At 42.3% G+C, this 17,602-nt stretch overlaps 2 long non-coding RNA genes across 2 annotated transcripts in view; one reads left to right on the top strand and one right to left on the bottom strand.

Moving 5' to 3' along the window:
- Positions 1-481: 481 nt before the first annotated feature.
- On the bottom strand, positions 482-3,305 carry LOC141154838 (uncharacterized). The gene is made up of 3 exons (XR_012247485.1): positions 3,097-3,305; positions 2,857-2,976; positions 482-2,720 (listed from the first exon to the last, which is right to left on the bottom strand). It is a non-coding gene; the product is annotated as an uncharacterized lncRNA (long non-coding RNA).
- Positions 1,849-17,602, top strand: part of LOC141154837 (uncharacterized) — a 78,291-nt gene continuing 62,537 nt past the window's right edge. Inside the window, exons 1-2 of the long non-coding RNA XR_012247484.1 lie at positions 1,849-2,020; positions 9,967-10,146. This is a non-coding gene — a long non-coding RNA (uncharacterized lncRNA). The remainder of the gene's footprint in view (positions 2,021-9,966; positions 10,147-17,602) is intronic.

Raw genomic sequence — 17,602 nt, 5'->3', positions numbered from 1 at the left:
TATCTGCCATCTGTTGCATGCAATGTTTTGCAATCGTGTCCAATAACATTTATATTATTTCAGCATTTTAAGTAATGTTTAGATGAGAAACTTATGCTGACTTGTTTAATCAAATCTATACGAGACATAGAGGGAGCCATATCAGATTAACTCTCCGCAGTTCAAGATTTCATTATGTGGTCAGGATCAGTTCCATATAAGAGGGGTTCACATTTGCAGGAAAGCAGAATATTGACTTGTAATCCAATACTTGATCGTCGGTGTGAAAATCTCATAAGAAAAATGAACATTGCATGTATTTTATGGCCAGCTACTTATATTCCCCATAAAATAACGATTCTGTAACACTTTGTTTTGTAAGTGATAATCCTCTGTTATTTTTCCTGAAAATGTAGATATAAATTGACAACTAAATGTTAATATTCTGCCAATTGGTCAACATCAATTGGATATTGTAAGAATGCTGAATTTGACTCTAGATGCTGGATGACCCAACTGACTGCCTTCAACTCTTAACTGAGGATCTTGAAAGCGTCTTGGGGTAATGGGTTCGTAACACCTCTTTATTCCCTCTTATTCCTCACACTTGTTTACTAAACCCCCATTTCTGGTTTGGTTACTCCTTTCCCCCCATATAACTGTACAACTGTATATTAAAAAGATATATGATGGTCAACAGAAAGCGCCCCCATACTTTTGAGAATGCCATCTTCCGCGCGGTTCTGCTGCTGCGTTATTCTACTCTTGTGAGATGTTATTCTTTTTTTCTAGTTTCTATTGGAAATATTATCTTTATCCAAAGGAGAAATCACAGCCGGCAGAGAGTGAAATGTAAAGTTTATGAAAAGTGCTGAAATTGAAGGCGGACTTGCCCACTAAAGTCCAGTGCCAGCATACTGCTTGACTGCCAGGATTATTTAAAAGTTATCATTCTCATATGTCTACATTTTAGATAAAAATTACATAAAGCTGTGACCGTCCCCCTCCAACCACGGAAAATTTTCAATCCAGTGAATTCTGTTTTTACACAAAGAGGTTATGTGGCAGAACTTTGGCAAAATGAGGTGCGTTAATAGTGCCATCTCTAATTTTTCCCAACTTATTTCTGGTTCATTTGCATATACGAATGCAAAACTGATATTGCTTCTGTGGACTGGGTGCTGGACATTAAAGGCCCATTGTGACATAAACTATTTTATTTTTTATTGGAACAATGCATTGAAATATGGGAACAATGCATTTCAGCACAGAGCTTACGCCTTCATCAGATTAATAACATAATTTTAAATGTCCAGCATATAAATGCAAATAAAAAAACTGTCAATATCCTGTGCAATTAAAACCAAGAGTATATACCATTCAAAGCCCGGATACTTACAATTCAAAACCATACAAATATTAATCTACAACATAAGCCATACAAGTTTTCATTTTCAGTATTATGTGCATGTACTTTGAGAAAAGTCCCATCCACCGCAAGGAGAACTCCATACAAGTTTGACTCGTTCTTCTACCAGCGGATTCAGTTCCTGCACCCTCCAGGCAAAGTCCTCCCTTACCTGTTTCGCTAAGAATGGATAATAGATCCAGGTATACATGAACATAACATCAATGATTCTTCTGTGGAAAGATTGCTGAAAAATCATTATCTTGAAATATAAATTAATCAAATAACATTTTCAACTTAAAGGGGTTGTCCATTACTTGGATACCCCCTTCTCAATCCGCATATTTGCCCTGAGTAAAATAACAACACGTATACTCACCTCCGGTGCTGGCGCTGTTAGCACTCGCTCTCCCGGGGCTCACGTCACATGGTTATGTCACGCGAGCCCTGCAGCCAAAGTCTTCACTGTCCCCACCTTTAAATGAATCAAACATCAAGAGGAAGTCAGAGCTGCCTTAGTTGATCCATCCTAAGGCGTGGAGATTGAAGCCAACACTGATAATCTGCAGGATTCGAGCGACATAACAATGTGAGGTGAGCCCCGGGAGAGTGAGTGCCGACACAGCACCGGAGGTGAGTGTACTGTAAGTGTTGTTATTTTACTCTGGGAAAACATGCCAATTAAGGAGTTGTCCAAAAGGCATGTTTGCAATCTAATACTCTGCTTCTGTGCCACAAAAAAACTACAAATAAATTAGTATTTTTGGATGTATGTGCTAAAGAAATTAAATTTCTAGTTAAAAGAAAAAGAATGCTTTCCCAGGTGAAGTTCTGTCCAGTTTCCCTGCTTGGAGCCCACTCCAAACACCATTGGAAATAGTTTGTTGAGTCCGCCTAACATTTATCATGCCTGACAATCTGTTACCTACAAATTTCCTAGTAGGGTGAACAGAAATTAATTGTCCAAAATTTCCACTAGTGTGTGAAGTGATGAACGGTCAAATAACTCATTGTAAGATTCAGAACCTCCTGCAGATAGTAGGTTAGGTGCTCTACTGCCAGTTGTAACAAACCACTGGAGATTTGAGTGCTTGTAACTTTAGAGCAAAAAAGCTTTTGATTGGCTATAAGTGACCAAAGACTTAAATGGTTTCACATGGTGGCTCAGTGGTTAGCACTTGCAGCTCTGAGATCTTGGGTTCAAATCCCACCAAGGACAACATCTGCAAGGAGTTTGTATGTTCTCCCCATGTTTGCGTTGGTTTTCTCCGGGTTCTCTGGTTTCCTCCCACACTCCAAAGACATCCTTATAGGGAATGTAGATTGTGAGCCCCTATGGGGACAGAGATGATGTCTGTAAGGTGCTGTGGAATATGATGGTGTTAAAACATAACTCCAATGTTTATTATTAAATGAAAATTCAGAGCTTTGTACCCTTGAAACCAAAGTCCCTGAGAATCAGTGCTCACGTGGATGGAGGCATATACAGTATAACATGACCATTGTTTTATCCACAGAACCTCTTTACTGGAGGCAGAAGGCAGCCAAGGCAATGGTTGGTCTACACTATGATTGCGGGTGGAGTTCTCCTTTAAAATGAATAAAAAACAAAAGGTTAAAGCTGTTATAAGAGTAAAGTAAATGAAGCGGCAGCAGAGTAAGCAGTAATTGAATTTATTAAAAGCTTGAAGAAATATTGCGCTAGTCACCTTGTCCTAGACACATGCAGAATAAATACGCTTTGCTAGACCAGCAGAATCTGCACAGGACAGAAACACATCCTGCCTCTCTATCAGTATTAAATCCAGGCTCACCAGCACCATCCTCTCTGTCTCACTGATACACTTGCTTTGGCTTTTATTTCCATTTCTTTCAGATGGTGTCAGCCTGGGCACAGTGCGCTCTGCATTCTGGAACAATGCAGGTACATTGAATCCATTACCATCTATTTATAGAGCAGCGCGCACATGGCAAAAAAAGGATGACGTGTCCAAGGTCACTGGGAACAAACAGAGAAACTTCAAACTGGTCAATCCATTAAAAACATCATGCTATGAAGTGGAAATATACCCGAGTTACTTGTGTTTGCAAAAAGGATTGTGTAAAAAAAAATATTGGCTTAGCCCAACGAATAAATAATACATTTGTAACTCATCCTCATAAAACTTGACTTTGACTTTTAAAGTTGAAACACAGTTCTTAAAAGAATTGTGCGATGCTAAACATTCACTGCCTATTCGTAAAAAAAAAAGTCTAAATGTTTCTGGCATGAAATTGACTATTGTGACTTTACAGATCACAACAACCAAGATGGGGTAGATCTAGACCTGTGTTTCCCAAACCCCGTCCTCACGGCCTCCAACACATCATGGTTTCAGGATTTCCTTAATATTGCACAGGTGTGAGAACCTGTGGCAGTGTCTGAAACCTTAATAATGATTCAATCACCTACTCAAGGACTGGAGTTTGGGAAAGGACTGGAGTTTGGGAAACACTGATCTAGACTATAAGTAGGGGCGATATTGTTTCGCTGGAAACGCGTCAGTCCTTCATGGCTATCATGTGAACCTTTTCCATTGCAAAGTTTTGTTATCCATTTTTGTTATGCAATAAAGTACTGTATATTCTGTTATTTTATTCCTTGGATGTACCGCTCTTTTTTTCTATATTTGTGAAAAGGACAGTCAGCTGGAGCACTGGGACCCGTACACATTAAGCTAAGAAACACTATATGGACTATGGATGTAGTGACCCTTCATATCTAAATCTTTGTGCTGTGATAGTTGTGCACCATAAATAGGATAAGACAAGTCTGTTGTTCCAACAATTTACCATTACTAAGAAGATTGCAATCCATCAGGATGGTCCTTAGAAGTCGTAGCCATCTGGCCAACATATGAGCAACACAATCACCTCCTACAGAGAGGCACAATTCTTTAACGTTAGTGTAAAGAGGAAGTGGCAATGGGAGACTTGTCTTAACACTTCATGCCCTTGTCTGGTGGAGGTGCAAAAACAACTGTATTGAAAGAGTCCAGACTACCCTAGTCGCTTGATCTTCAGTGCGCACTGTAGGATCAACTTACGCCAAGTGAACTGCAGTTGCCACAGCTTTTACTATGCCCGTTACAAGAAAAGACAGCTCTTCCTGAACACTGCAAGACTTTATTGTGTACAAACGACTCTCCCTTCGTAACCAATATCATTTGTTGAAACCTGCGAGACAGGAACATTGACTCTTTATCATCTTTGATTACTATGGTTCTCCTAATGAAGAAGTTGGTCCAACTTCGAAACCGCATGGTCATATTCCATTAATGTCCTTTGGTTTCCTGAATCCAACATCGGCAGCACAGACTACCACCTCTTCCCCCTCGCTACTTGCTCTATATCATTTTTGGCACCTTACAGTGGGTCACTTTTTTTCACGTTCTTTCCGCGTGGTGAATGGCAAAAATACCGAACCCGTTCCATGGGCATGGCAGACTGAGCTGCATCTCACCCTGGGGAGAAACAAAATCCACAAAAACTAGGAAAAACACTTACCAAATTGTAACCACATTTTATGCACTTTTCAGTAGAAATAACAATATAATTGCAATACACTTTAAAGCAAAAGTTCTAGATTAACCAAGAGGAGACCTACGTGGACAGATATCAGAGTGTTTGATACTGTACTGCAATGCTGGATTTATTGGACTAGTAAAATGTGATCGTTACCACTAAGCATTTCTGCGTCTGTTGTAAATGGAATCTCCAGGGCCTCCTGAAATAACTTTTAGCTAGATTTAATCGAAATTATTTATAATTTATGAGCTGTAGTTTATTATATTGTTTTATAATCCTGTATTTAACCATAAAAGGTCATCAGGAATTTACTTTTTATTTGGAGTGTTTTTTTTCACTTACCAAAGTCTTTTTTCTTGGCTCCTGGCTTTAATAAATCAAAATCAATCATTACTTTTCTTTGATCCCAAAACTACTGCTCTCAAGGTCTAGAAAGATGGGCTAGCATGAGGTTTATTGTGGACAGGAATCTATCTGGGCAAAGTAATAAGATCATAAAAGCTGAATGAAATACAGACTAACCAGAGTCAAGCAAAACAGAGCTGTGTTCAAAGAAAAGACATCATCACAAGGATTGATCACTAGAGGCTAATATTATACTATAGCAATGGTCAAATATGTCTGATACGTAGTTGTAATACAGGAAGCAAGAAAAATTTAGTCTCTGTTGTCTGTCTATCTATCTATTCACTGGTGGACACAGATAGAAGAGTCCCCTGTGCAAGAATAATATATGGACCCTTTGAAGCCCAAAAGCTTATCGTAATACACAATTTCACCTGCTTTGGAGGTGGATGTGGCCCCCTGACCTCTTGGGTTCCTGTGTGGCTGCCCAAATTGCAACAATGATATGTCTGCCCATCTATCTATCTATCTATCTATCTATCTATCTATCTATCTATCTATCTATCTATCTATCTATGCATCTGCCAGTGGTTTGACCCCCAGTGATCTCCTATTCTTGGATAATTTTGGGGAATAACCCTTTAACTTCCTGATGACATGCAGCTACATTGTCACAGGTTTACCAAGACAGATAGGGGCCAGAAGACTGCGGTGTCTGATTTCATGTACTCCTGCACTGATTAGAAGTACTTCACCATCACATTAAACAGTGCAGGTTTCTGCTAGCAGTGCAGGGGTTAATCTGTTCAATTGAGAACTTCTGAAGCTTTCCTGCTTTGATGGTTTCAGCTGTTCAGTGTTGGCCACTCCCCTCTGCTATATATACTCGCCTCTGGTAATCTGAGATTGCCAGTGTTAATTTCATACTGCCTGGTTCTGGTGTTGGAGGAGTTGGTTGTTTGAGGAGGCGTTTGGTGTGTTATTCTAAAGACTGTTGCTTGGTGATTAGTATGTGTGCATATAATCATCCTCTCCTATTTGGTTTTTCCTTCCTTTTCTCCCCGGTGTTCCACTCTGTTGTTTTTGAGTGCATATTTGTATGATTGGTATTTTCATTTATTCCTCTACGTCTTCCCTTGTTAGCCTGGTTTGTGTATTCTTATACACTACTACTCTCCACTTCTCTGGGTGGGGGAGGGGACAGATAAGGGCTGATTCAGGAGCTCAGCAAGGCACATGGACCCAGCGTCTTCACCATTAGAAGTAATCTGGGGAGCAGGGATAGCTAAAGCGCCCCTAGCTTTAGGGTTAGGGAAGGAGCCCCATGGCCCCGGGATATCCAACAATAGTGCGGTGACAAACATCTTCAGAAGTTTACACATTATTACAATATCTTACCTTTGGGTACTATTCTGTTCTAGGTATAATTTTCTAATGCTTTCACCTCCCACCAAGATCTGATTTGCTCCTTATATGTAGAGTAGAGTTCATTGAATATATATTTAAGTGAAAGGGAATTACTGGATTTTGGCCCCTGTTCAGACAGAAAAAGAGCCTGGCTTGTATCCTCAATCCATGAGTCAGTATTAATGGGCCCTGTCAAAAAACTTGCCATAATCAGCCAATAACAGTGAATAAACAATTTATATAACTAGTTTTTAGGAATAGAATAAAGTTAACATGTAACCTCAAAAAATAAAATCTATGCTTTATTAAGTAATTTTGTGTTCTTTTTGCACTATATCACTTTTTTTGCACTTTGTCCTGAGGACACTTAATACCCATTGTTGAGGGTGTACTCAGACCACTGATTCTGCTAGTAGTGAGATTGTTATCTGCATTGGTTGGACATGTTATTTGATCCATGAGTTCTGATCTCACCATATAAGTATGCATAAGAATCGAGTGACCCAATATGGTTTTCTGTGTCCTCTAGGTTGGATATTTGTCTGTCAGTCCGTTTTTTAAAATTACTTAATAAAGCATAGATTTTATTTTTTGAGGTTACATGTTAACTTTATTCTATTCCTCAAAACTAGTTATATAAATTGTTTACATTCAGAGTTTGTTTGCAGTCAGTTACCATGGAGGTTGCTCAGGACTTAAAATTTTAGGACATTTTTACTAAAGACAATTAAGATATTGCAATTACTTTTTTTCTATTTAAATGAGTTTTCAGATATCTAAAATGAAGTATCTATTTACTATTTATTTTATTTACTTTACTTGAAAATTCCTTACCGTTCCACCCACCGCTATTAGAGGCAGGTACTGTCTGTGACACACAGCCATTATCTACTGGTTATGGGGCATGCTCAGTCTGTGAGCCAGCTCCATACTCCCGCTCCCAGTTTGCACCGAACATGTATAAGGTGCCTGAGTGAGGTAGTCGTGGACGAGCTGCTGCTTCTGCACACTCTGGCACCCTACAGGAAAATTGTGTCCAGTGTGCTGCTGTGTGTGCGGTGCATCACACTTACTTGTGGCCCATAAGTCTCCACTGGCTCCAGGCGTCCATGTTCCAGAACCGCAGCACACAATCCAGGGGACACTGAATGCTTGATAATAGTCAAACCTTTACTGAGCAGTTTACGGTCATTACAATGAAACATGTAGGATAGGGCACAACAGGTTACAGTCTTTCCCAAAGGTACCGGACATAACTTCAGCCCTAGTTCTCGGTCTGTGTAGAGCATCCCTCTTGCTAACTCCTCTAGCACTAGGAATTCTTCTCCACCTAAGGCAGTGCTCCCGGATTCCATTAGTTTCCGCCTCTGAGAGTCTGAGTCCATCTTTCCCTGCAGCAGGCTTAGTGTACCCAAAGGCCTCGACATCCATCTCAAGCTCCCCTGGCCGAGAGACAGATTCACACAGTAGGGTTCTATGCCAATCCACTTCCAGAGTAACGGGCTCATGTTGGCCCTAGCAGCCTACTGCCTATGACCATTGCTATCACTTCACCACACTTTCTCTAACTGAGCTAACACTTCCTGAACTTGACACTAACTCTCAGTTCCCCCTACCCAATCTTGGCCGGCCATTACGGTCAACCCTGTCTAGGCTATACTGCATCCCCAGGGGGTTTTGCTTTCAGATAACATACATTGCTATCAAATACATTTAACCACTTGGGGTGTCAGAGAGTGGAACATCATCTCCACCACTCCCACTCATGTATGGCAGATGTCGGTTAGGGGTTAATAAATATGGTACATCTTCCACCTGTATGGTCTACTGTTAAGGTATTAAACTGTTTTACCTAGCTCTGTGCAGCACCTTTGTTTTCATGCTGCCAGGACTTATTGTGAGCAGGATTACTAATGTATTTGTAATTTACAGTTGCTTATTGGTATAAGGTAGCACTGTAATTACTCAATAGCTTCACAGATTACATAAACTGCTTATGAGTGGGATAAAGTTCTGGTACTCACTGACATTGCATATGATGTATCCGTTGTCTTGCATGTCATCCCCATTTCTCCTGAGCCAAGGGGAGAAATGCTTGGGAGCAGTGGAGAGAGTAAAGAACAGGGTGCGAAATGTCTACTACTGCAGAACAATGGAGAGGGGAGTTATAGGGGTTGTCCGGCCTTAGAGTACTAGTCTGCAGTTACTCTTTGTGACTGCAGACTTGTGAATCCTCACATCATGTGCACTACATGCTGTGAAGACCCTCCGATGCCAGGGCCGTGAGCGGGCAGCCATGTGACCACAAGTATGTGATTGGCATACTCCTGCCTTATTCAGAGTAGACATATCCATCGTCACTCAATGCACTTGCATTGAGCGAGGCCGTGCCTATCTAGTCGGCACATTACCGCATATATGCAAATTACATACAGCTGAGCCTTGTGATTAGCTGCAGGAGCCATGTGTTTACAGCCAAAATGTGTATTGTGACCATTCTATCAAAGGGTGTCAAAATGGGATCAAACCTATGGGATTTGCAACCTATGGGATTTGCCATCAGACCAAAAAAAAAGTTGTATACAGTAGTACATTGAACATTCGCGAGGTTAGGTTCCAGAACCCGTCGTGGATCTGGAGGAATCGCAAATGTTTGGTGCGAGTCACTAAAAATGCTAATAAATGCTTATTTTTAGAGTTTAACCCCTAAATATGACCCAAATTATGCTCTTAGTTCCATTTAAAATAAAAATACATATACCGTACTGTTCACATTAAAAATATTTACTAAAAAAATAGTGGTATGGGTACTCATCAATGATGAATATTGATTGAAGATAATGATGAATTAGCTGTGCAATACAGTGAAAATAATGAAAATGACTGCACAGCGTACTTGAGGAGTTACAGCTCCTCAGAGTCCCCCTCTTCAGGTAGAGGAGACACTTCTGCCAGGACTACTTCTGTCAGGGCTTCTTTGGGTGGTTCGAGTGAGGGTTTTGGTTTCCAATCAAAGAACCAAGTTATTTTGCTCTGCTGCTGCTGTTTTTTCATAGTGGTGTAGAGGGTTTTGTATGTCTCCATGTCTGAATTTAAGCCATTTATCGTTTTCAGAGCACGTTCAAAATAGGGATCCCACTCTTCTATGTTGGATTGCAACTGCTGTTGAACCCTCAAAATTATTCCAAGACATTCAATTAAAAGACCTTCGTCCTCCTCTTGTTGTTCTTGAGCTGATTCCTCTTCCTCTTCACTTGCAGATTTGGTCAGCTCAAGCAAGTCATCATCCGTCAGGGGGTCAGAGTGGGCATCGATGAGTGTGTTGACTTCTTCTTCGGTGCAAACATCAAATCCTTCACCGCCAAGCAATTTTGCCAGTCTCACAGCCTTGTTGACAACCTCATTGTGAATCTCCTCCGGCAAGAAGACCTTGTAGTCAGGTACTGCATCTGGCCATAGTTTTTTTCCAGCATGCATTGAGAGTTTCATTTTTCATTTCTTTGAGGGCATACTGAATTATTGTAAAGCACGATGTTATGGTGAATTTCTTCCAGTATTCTTTTAAGGTGAAGTCCTCCATCATGTCCATGGCATTGACTAGGTGTTGCAAAGAGTTACGTGTGTAGAGGGCCTTAAATGCACGGATGTTGCCTTGGTCCATAGTTTGTATGAGGGAGGTGGTTTTGGCAGGGAGAAATTCGATCTGCACACAATCATATGACAGATCTAGGGAGTGCCCTCTGGCACTGTCCATGACTAGCAATTCCTTAAATTCAAGGCTTAGGTTGAGAAGGTAATTCTCCACTTCAGGGATGAAACACCGGTGTAACCAGTTGGATGCTTTGGTTATCCAGGCCTTGGGGTTATTCATCCAGTAGACAGGCAGGGCATTCTTATTCTTGTTCTTGAGGGCCCTGGGGTTTGCAGACTTATAAATCAGGCCTGGTTTAAGCAAGTGGCCAGCAGCATTTCCACACATTATGAGCGTAATTCTGTCCTTTTGTGCCTTAAATGCAGGAGCTTTGGCCTCTTCCTTCATCAAGTGTGTTCTCGATGGCAATTTCTTCCAGAATAATCCAGTTTCATCCATGTTGAAGACCTGTTCGGGTCTGTATCCCTTCTTCTGGATGATTTGTTTTCAAGGTCTCCAGATATCTCTCTGCGGCTTCTACGTCAGCAGATGCAGCCTCTCCATGCAATCTCACATTCTTTAGGTTATAGCAGTTTGAAAACTTTTTAAACCATCCCCTGCTGGACTGAAAAATTTCAGAGTGTGCTGTTGTCGATGTTCCTGGCTGCGGGTCTTGTGTATCCTCTTCAACAAGCTTCTTATAAAGATTTAAAACCTTCTCCCGAATCACGTTGCAGTCCTTTGTACGGCAGTCTTCAATATATAATGAAAGGGCAGATTCCATCTTAACAATGAACGGGTCGCTTTTGGTCGAAACCTGCTTTGCTAGATGCAGGTAGTTTTTGGAGACCAATTTTTCTATTTCGGCCTCCTTACTCTTTATAGAGCATATGGTGCTTTCATTCACACCATATTGGCACCCTACACTTGTAGCAGTCTCACCAGAATTCAACATATCTAAAACTTTAACTTTTCTTGTACTGTCATCACCGTCTTCTGACGCTTAGGAACACTGCTAGGGGCCTTAAAATATGCGGGACGTTTAGGCATCTTGAGAGTTCCCTCGTATAGTACTGTACACAAAGCATCCACAACAATCAATCAGCAATAACCCGTGTGACTGGATACTTTCCAACTTTTCCAGCCAATAGTGTGTCGTAATGTAGCCTACATCATAGCCCACACCACACCCGATGCAGCATCTGAGCTAAACACTTTGGGCAGAGATAGACTACCATGCCATATACAGTAACTCATGCGATGGTCGCATTACGCTGCACGGGCTGTCCCGGCACCTCTCCTGGCCTGAGCATGACAGCGTGATGTACTTCTATGTGGCTGTCACGCTCAGGTCAGGTGAGCTGACCGCCAGTGCGGAGTTTGCGGTGCGATCCTTGCACGAGTTATACGGCATGGTTTCGCAGACCTGTGAAAAAATTGTGAATGCAAATTATTAGGTTACAATAAGTATTTCGCGAATCCGTGAATTTGTGAATCCTGAAACGCGAATACGCAAGGTATTACTGTATCCCTAAGTATATGCAACAAAGGTCTATTTTTATATATATGTTAAACTAAAGTTAACATAAGTATACTAAACTAGTGTAATGTAAGTTTTTCAAACTTTCTCATTGGTTTATAGATCATGAGACCAAGTTCAGTCTACGTTGGACTAAATAAGGCAAAAAATGATCTGTTACTTCTTAGTTGCATAACATGAAATTGTTTCCTCTCAGTTATCACCACAAAGAAGGAACATCCTGGTTACATTACAAAAAGTTTACATTTTATTTGGTATACCACAATTGTGCTCACCCCCTGTAATACTGGGAGTTTCTAGAACCTGAATGTGCAGTGTAAAGTCCCAGTCAACAGCACATCTCACCTCCAGGACTTTGGGATCAGTTCCAGCTTTTTCCTCCGGCTGCAGAGCACATGGTTTGTGTATGATCTGCAATCAGCTATTTTCTTAAAAGAGCAGCTCGCAAGGTCTAATAATGTACAGTTGTGGTCAAAAGTTTTGAGACTGGCACAAATTTTGGTCTTCACAGTTCGCCCTGGCATGCTGAATATCATCTGGGCTAAATCTTCACTGATGGCAACACATTCTTGCCTAATCAATGCTTGGAGTTTATCATTCACAAAAAAATGCATGTTTGTTCAGCTCACCTCTTACGAAACAAGGTCAAAAAGAACCCTGATTGGAATCAGGTAAACATGAAGATCATTCACAGGAAAGTAGGGGGTGAGTAGTCCGACACAAAGACTCCAAAAGTAGTAAGATAAAATATAATTTTATTCAATCCATGTTTGGATAAAAAACATCCACAAAAACAGGACATCCTGGCAAAAGACTAACACTGGCCTACGCGTTTCGAACCAGTATATCTGAACTGTTTTTAATCATGACATACCTAGTAAGCTACTGACCTGCTTTCTTATGTGTGAAGAGTGGACTCCCACAATGCAAATTTAGTAAATATCTATGATTAAGGTGCGTACCGTCATTTCTTTTAATAGTTGGATTAAAAAAAGGCACATGATATCACCACTGAATAATGCAAAATATATAATATATCAAGAATTGGATATTATAGTATAAGTATCAGATGCAAAATTTGGGTTGATAGATATAATTTAAATCTGACCGTAATCATAACCCCTTTAGATGTCGAGTCTCCAATTCCAAAATCTAGATTGCTTCCCTACCTAATACTTTTTATATGCCAATCCCCACTTTGTAGTTTTTTTTACATAGTCAATAGGAATGGCTTTAAAGTAATTTAAAATGCCTATTAAGTGTTGTGATGCAGTTGAAACATTGTGATTAATGGAATTGTTAATATCCATGATGTGTTCTCCTATCTGATGGTTCTCATGCATCCTACGTATTGGATGAGGTACTGTTCACACTGAATAACATAGACAACATGCATTGTGCTGCAATTAGTAAGATATTCAATATTTTATTGTTTGGTGTTATGAGATAGTGAAAAAATTTTGTTTTATTTTACATAGTTCCATAAGCTGCACCTCGGTCAAGCCAAGACTTTGTCTTCATCACATAATATCAAACATGAAGAGATCAAAACATTTGTAGTTTTATATCTTGGTTTAGTTCTCTCAAATACATTGTGTCTAAAAAGTAATAATTAAATGATTTCTTAGTTTACCAGTTTATATGTTGCTTCCCATGGTTTTACACAATATGAGAACTTTACATTGCAAATGTTACAACTATCTGTGTTCTAAAAAAAATAAGTTATACATTTGATGCCGCTGTAATTGTATCAACCTGGTGAATAAAGTTCAAATGGTAATTATACTGACTGCGAATACCCCAAAAACTAAAGATAAAACCAATTTCAAATTCATGGTTTTCTGTTCATTATTGCAAAAAAAAAAGGATTAAAAAAATTATCAAAAACACACAAAATAGAACAACGCTCGGTAATTCTGGCAACGAGAGGAACAGAGATCGAACATATGCATCTCTGTAGTGATCGGACTACCACCAATCATTAAGTTATTTCCTACCCTATGGATAGGGGATAATTTACTATTTTAGGAATAACCCTTTAAGGTCAAATTCCCAACAAATGCCATAGCTCAGTGTTGCGGCTAAAAATTGTAGATTACCATGGCATTCACATTACACCTGGTAAGAAGATAATTCTGCACAACACATTGTCTAGAGTCTTTTAGGTAATGTGATGGAACCAGCTTTGAAATTGCATCCCTCCTAGTAATAAAAGGGTTACTAAAGACCTCTGGCTTCTTGAGCTGATTTATTTTATTCTATCCTTTAAGCCATTGCCTTTTTATTTATCTCACAACAGATGTCAGACTTTTTGCATATCCTGTTTTACTTTATAGTCGGGGCCAAGTTAGTTTAGGAATGTTCAGATTTTTACTATAGAACAGATCTCCAGCTACACTGATCTTCTGGGAACAGTTTGAGTTATCTGGGGACCCTTTTAAAGGGTCATTACTAGTGTTGAGCGAGCACTAAAATGCTCGGGTGCTCGAAGCTCAGGCCGAGCTCGCCGTGATACTCGGGTGCTCGACCCGAGCAACGAGCACAATGTTAGTCTATGGGAGACTCGAGCATTTTTGCGGTGGCACCCTCGGCAGTCTTTTAAAAGCCTAACAAGTGCCCAAAACGATAGTGACAGTGCTCAAATGACATGGGGACAGCATGGGGATCGCCCCAGGAAGCATTTCTGACCCCCAGGTCACTGCTGTCAACAACGTGGTCAGAGGTATTAAGCCACTTTTACAGGCTCACAATAAAACGAAAGTGAAACTTTTTTCCTGTGAAATATGTTAAGGAACATCCTTTCCAGGGAAAAGACTTGTGTATAAGTTAAAATAAATGACCAAAAACAAAAATACTCCTCCACACCTTCGGCTATGTTCACAAGTAGCATTTTTTATGCGTTTTTGCACTTTTGTATTGCTTTCAACTATGACAAATGCATTCACCGGGAAATGTCATTTTAACGTTTTACAACCTTATCTGGCCATGTGCTGTGTGACACATGCATAAAGTGCTGAAAAGACATGGGAACAGCATGGGGAAGACCCCTGGAAGCATCTCTGACTACCAGGTCACTGTCTAAAAGTGTGCCCATCATAAGTGATCCTTGCCGCATCAGAAGATGCAGACTTGCAACTATCCCCATGCAAGTTCTAGTCCCAGGGCAGTGGTCAATTGTACCTCCCCCATTCCTTGCAATACAAGCGCAAGTATGCAGCCTGCCACCCACCCACCCCCAGGCTGCAATACCATACTGCTTGCTTGCTTGAACTTGAAATTGGGCCTTTTAGGCATGTGGAGGCGGAATCTGGCCACCACGTCATGGCTGTGTTGGTGGCCTGGAATCCATACTCAGTCCCCAGCCGCCCGGCAGCCGGGTGTCCATACTCAGTCCCCAGCCGCCCCGCGGCCGAGTGTCCACACGGTCCCCAGCCGCCTGGGGGCAGTCGGGTGTCCATAAACGGTCCCCAGCCGCTCCCATTTCTCCTTGGAACATCCCCCCACACACTTTTCTTAGCCCGGCCTGCTTTAGGCAGCATTGGACGAGCCCACCAGAGAACCAGACTCCTCCGGTGGGCCCTGACTTCTCCATCGGTGGAGTTGAGAGTGCCAAGGTGAGGAGCATGATGATGATGACAGAAGTTAGCATCTGCTATGTTTTCTTTTAATGCAAGTGTAAGTGTGCAGCCTGCCACCCGCCCACCCCCAGACTGCAATTCATACTGCTAGCTTGCACTTGAAATGGGGCCTTTTAGTTTAGAGGAGGCCGAAGCTGGCCACTACCTCATGGCTGCTTCGGCAGCGAGGTATCCATACTCAGTCCCCAGCCGCCCCTATTTGTTCTGGTGTGCCTTATACATAAGATTAAGCGCGTATACCAAAACATTACCTGTGCCCTCCCCAGTGCATTTAGTGGGAAGGAGAGCCTATTCCACTGTAGTGTGTGCATGCCAAACCCCTGTTCATGGTACATGCGAAGATGCCTCCCACCTTGCATCTGTCGTTGCAGACTTGCAACTATCCCCATTCAAGTCCTTGTCCCAGGGCAGTGTTCAATTGTACCTCTCCCATTCCTTGCAATGCAAGCGCAAGTATGCAGCCTGCCACCCACCCACCCCCAGGCTGCAATACCATACTGCTTGCTTGCTTGCACTTTAAATTGGGCCTTTTAGGCATGTGGAGGCGGAATCTGGCCACCACGCCATGGCTGTGTCGGCGGCCTGATATCCATACTCAGTCCCCAGCCGCCTGGTGGCCGGGTGTCCCTGCTTGCTCGCCAGCCTCCAGGGGGTGGCCGGGTGTCCATACTCGGTCCCCAGCCACCCCTATTTGTACCGGTAACCTTTCCCACACTTTTCTTAGCCTGGCCTGCTTTAGGGCAGCATGGGCCGAGCCCACCGGACTATCAGACTCCTCCGGTGGGCCCTGGCTTCTCCATCAGGGGAGTTGAGAGTGCCAAGGTGAGGAGCATGATGAGAATGATAGAAGTTAGCATCTGCTTTGTTTTGTTGTAATGCAAGCGCATGTATGTAGTAGCGGCTAGGCCTGAGGAGGTCAGCGTTTTGGCGCATATCCTACCTCCTCCGAGGATTGCTGGATGTTTTCCTGCTACTATCCAAGTTCTATGACTCCCGTTAAAACAAAGCTTCAGGTGATAAATGATGGATGAGGTAGTGGCAAAGGAGAAAGAGCAGGAGGAACAGGGACCATTCACATCAATATCAGGCCAGTCAACCAGATAAGTCTTGTAGGATATGTTTCTGTAACAAAAGGAGCGGTTCGGCTACACAGTTATAGGGCATACAGTGAGTGCAATGCCTACCAAAAATTTCGAGGCACTCCAATGCCCCTTGGAAATGACATAGAGGTCAGAGGGCGTTAACTAAACCTTTTTTTCCATTTATAGCAACTGGGTCTCCTGTGCACTGTTGGCCTAAGCAGTGAATGTAATGCTTTCCAAAAATTATGAGGTACTGCAATGCCCCTTACAAGAGCCATGTGTGGCACCCCAGGGGTCTGGTCACCACAGTAATAGAGATTACGTCGGAGAGCAAGTGGGAGGTTTCCTGGTCAGGATCCCTTAAACATGCAACATCCTCCTGCCCCAGTCCTGGGAGGGGAGAATTCTGCCCTTATAAACTGGATCTGGGGTGGGGTTGAGTGAGTCAGAGAACAGAGAACAGTCAGAGTCAGAGTGAGAGCAAGGGAAAGTAACAGCAAGGAGCTCTGTAGGAGCTAGGAGCTAAAGACGAGGGGCTGGAAGCTGAGCAGAGCTCGCCCTGGCAGAAGACAATAGGAACCGGACACAGGAGTCCGAAGCTGTGAGGACTTATATATCCAGCAGCAGAAACCAGCCGGCAGGGGATTTCAGGTCCTCTGGCCATAGAAGCCCGGAGGCTCAGTCACAAGCAAGGGACCAGCACCGCCGTCGTGGAGCAGAGGCTAACAGAAGGCCCTAAGTCACCAGCCATACGGGTGAGCACTACACGGTACACTCAGGGACGTGGGCTACTTCTACCCGCTTACAGCATGGTAGCCAGGAAGAGTGCAGACAGACGGGGAGGCCTACAACTCCACCTGGCCAGGGGAACTCCTGCTTGCTCACAGACTGACCAGGCCTCTTATGCTAGCCAGTACTCCCGGGAGGGTCTACCTTATAATCATCAGTAAAGACCCTGAACAGCACTGCAAAGACTCTGAGTCATTCCTGCTGCGCTCGTGCACC

The sequence above is a fragment of the Phyllobates terribilis genome, unplaced genomic scaffold (genome assembly GCF_046119375.1).
Source record: "Phyllobates terribilis strain yellow unplaced genomic scaffold, ASM4611937v1 Scaffold_7__3_contigs__length_470593459, whole genome shotgun sequence".
Classification (NCBI taxonomy): Eukaryota; Metazoa; Chordata; class Amphibia; order Anura; family Dendrobatidae; genus Phyllobates; species Phyllobates terribilis.
The sequence above is the reverse complement of the archived record's forward strand: the minus strand, read 5'-3'. Positions and strand labels throughout refer to the sequence as shown.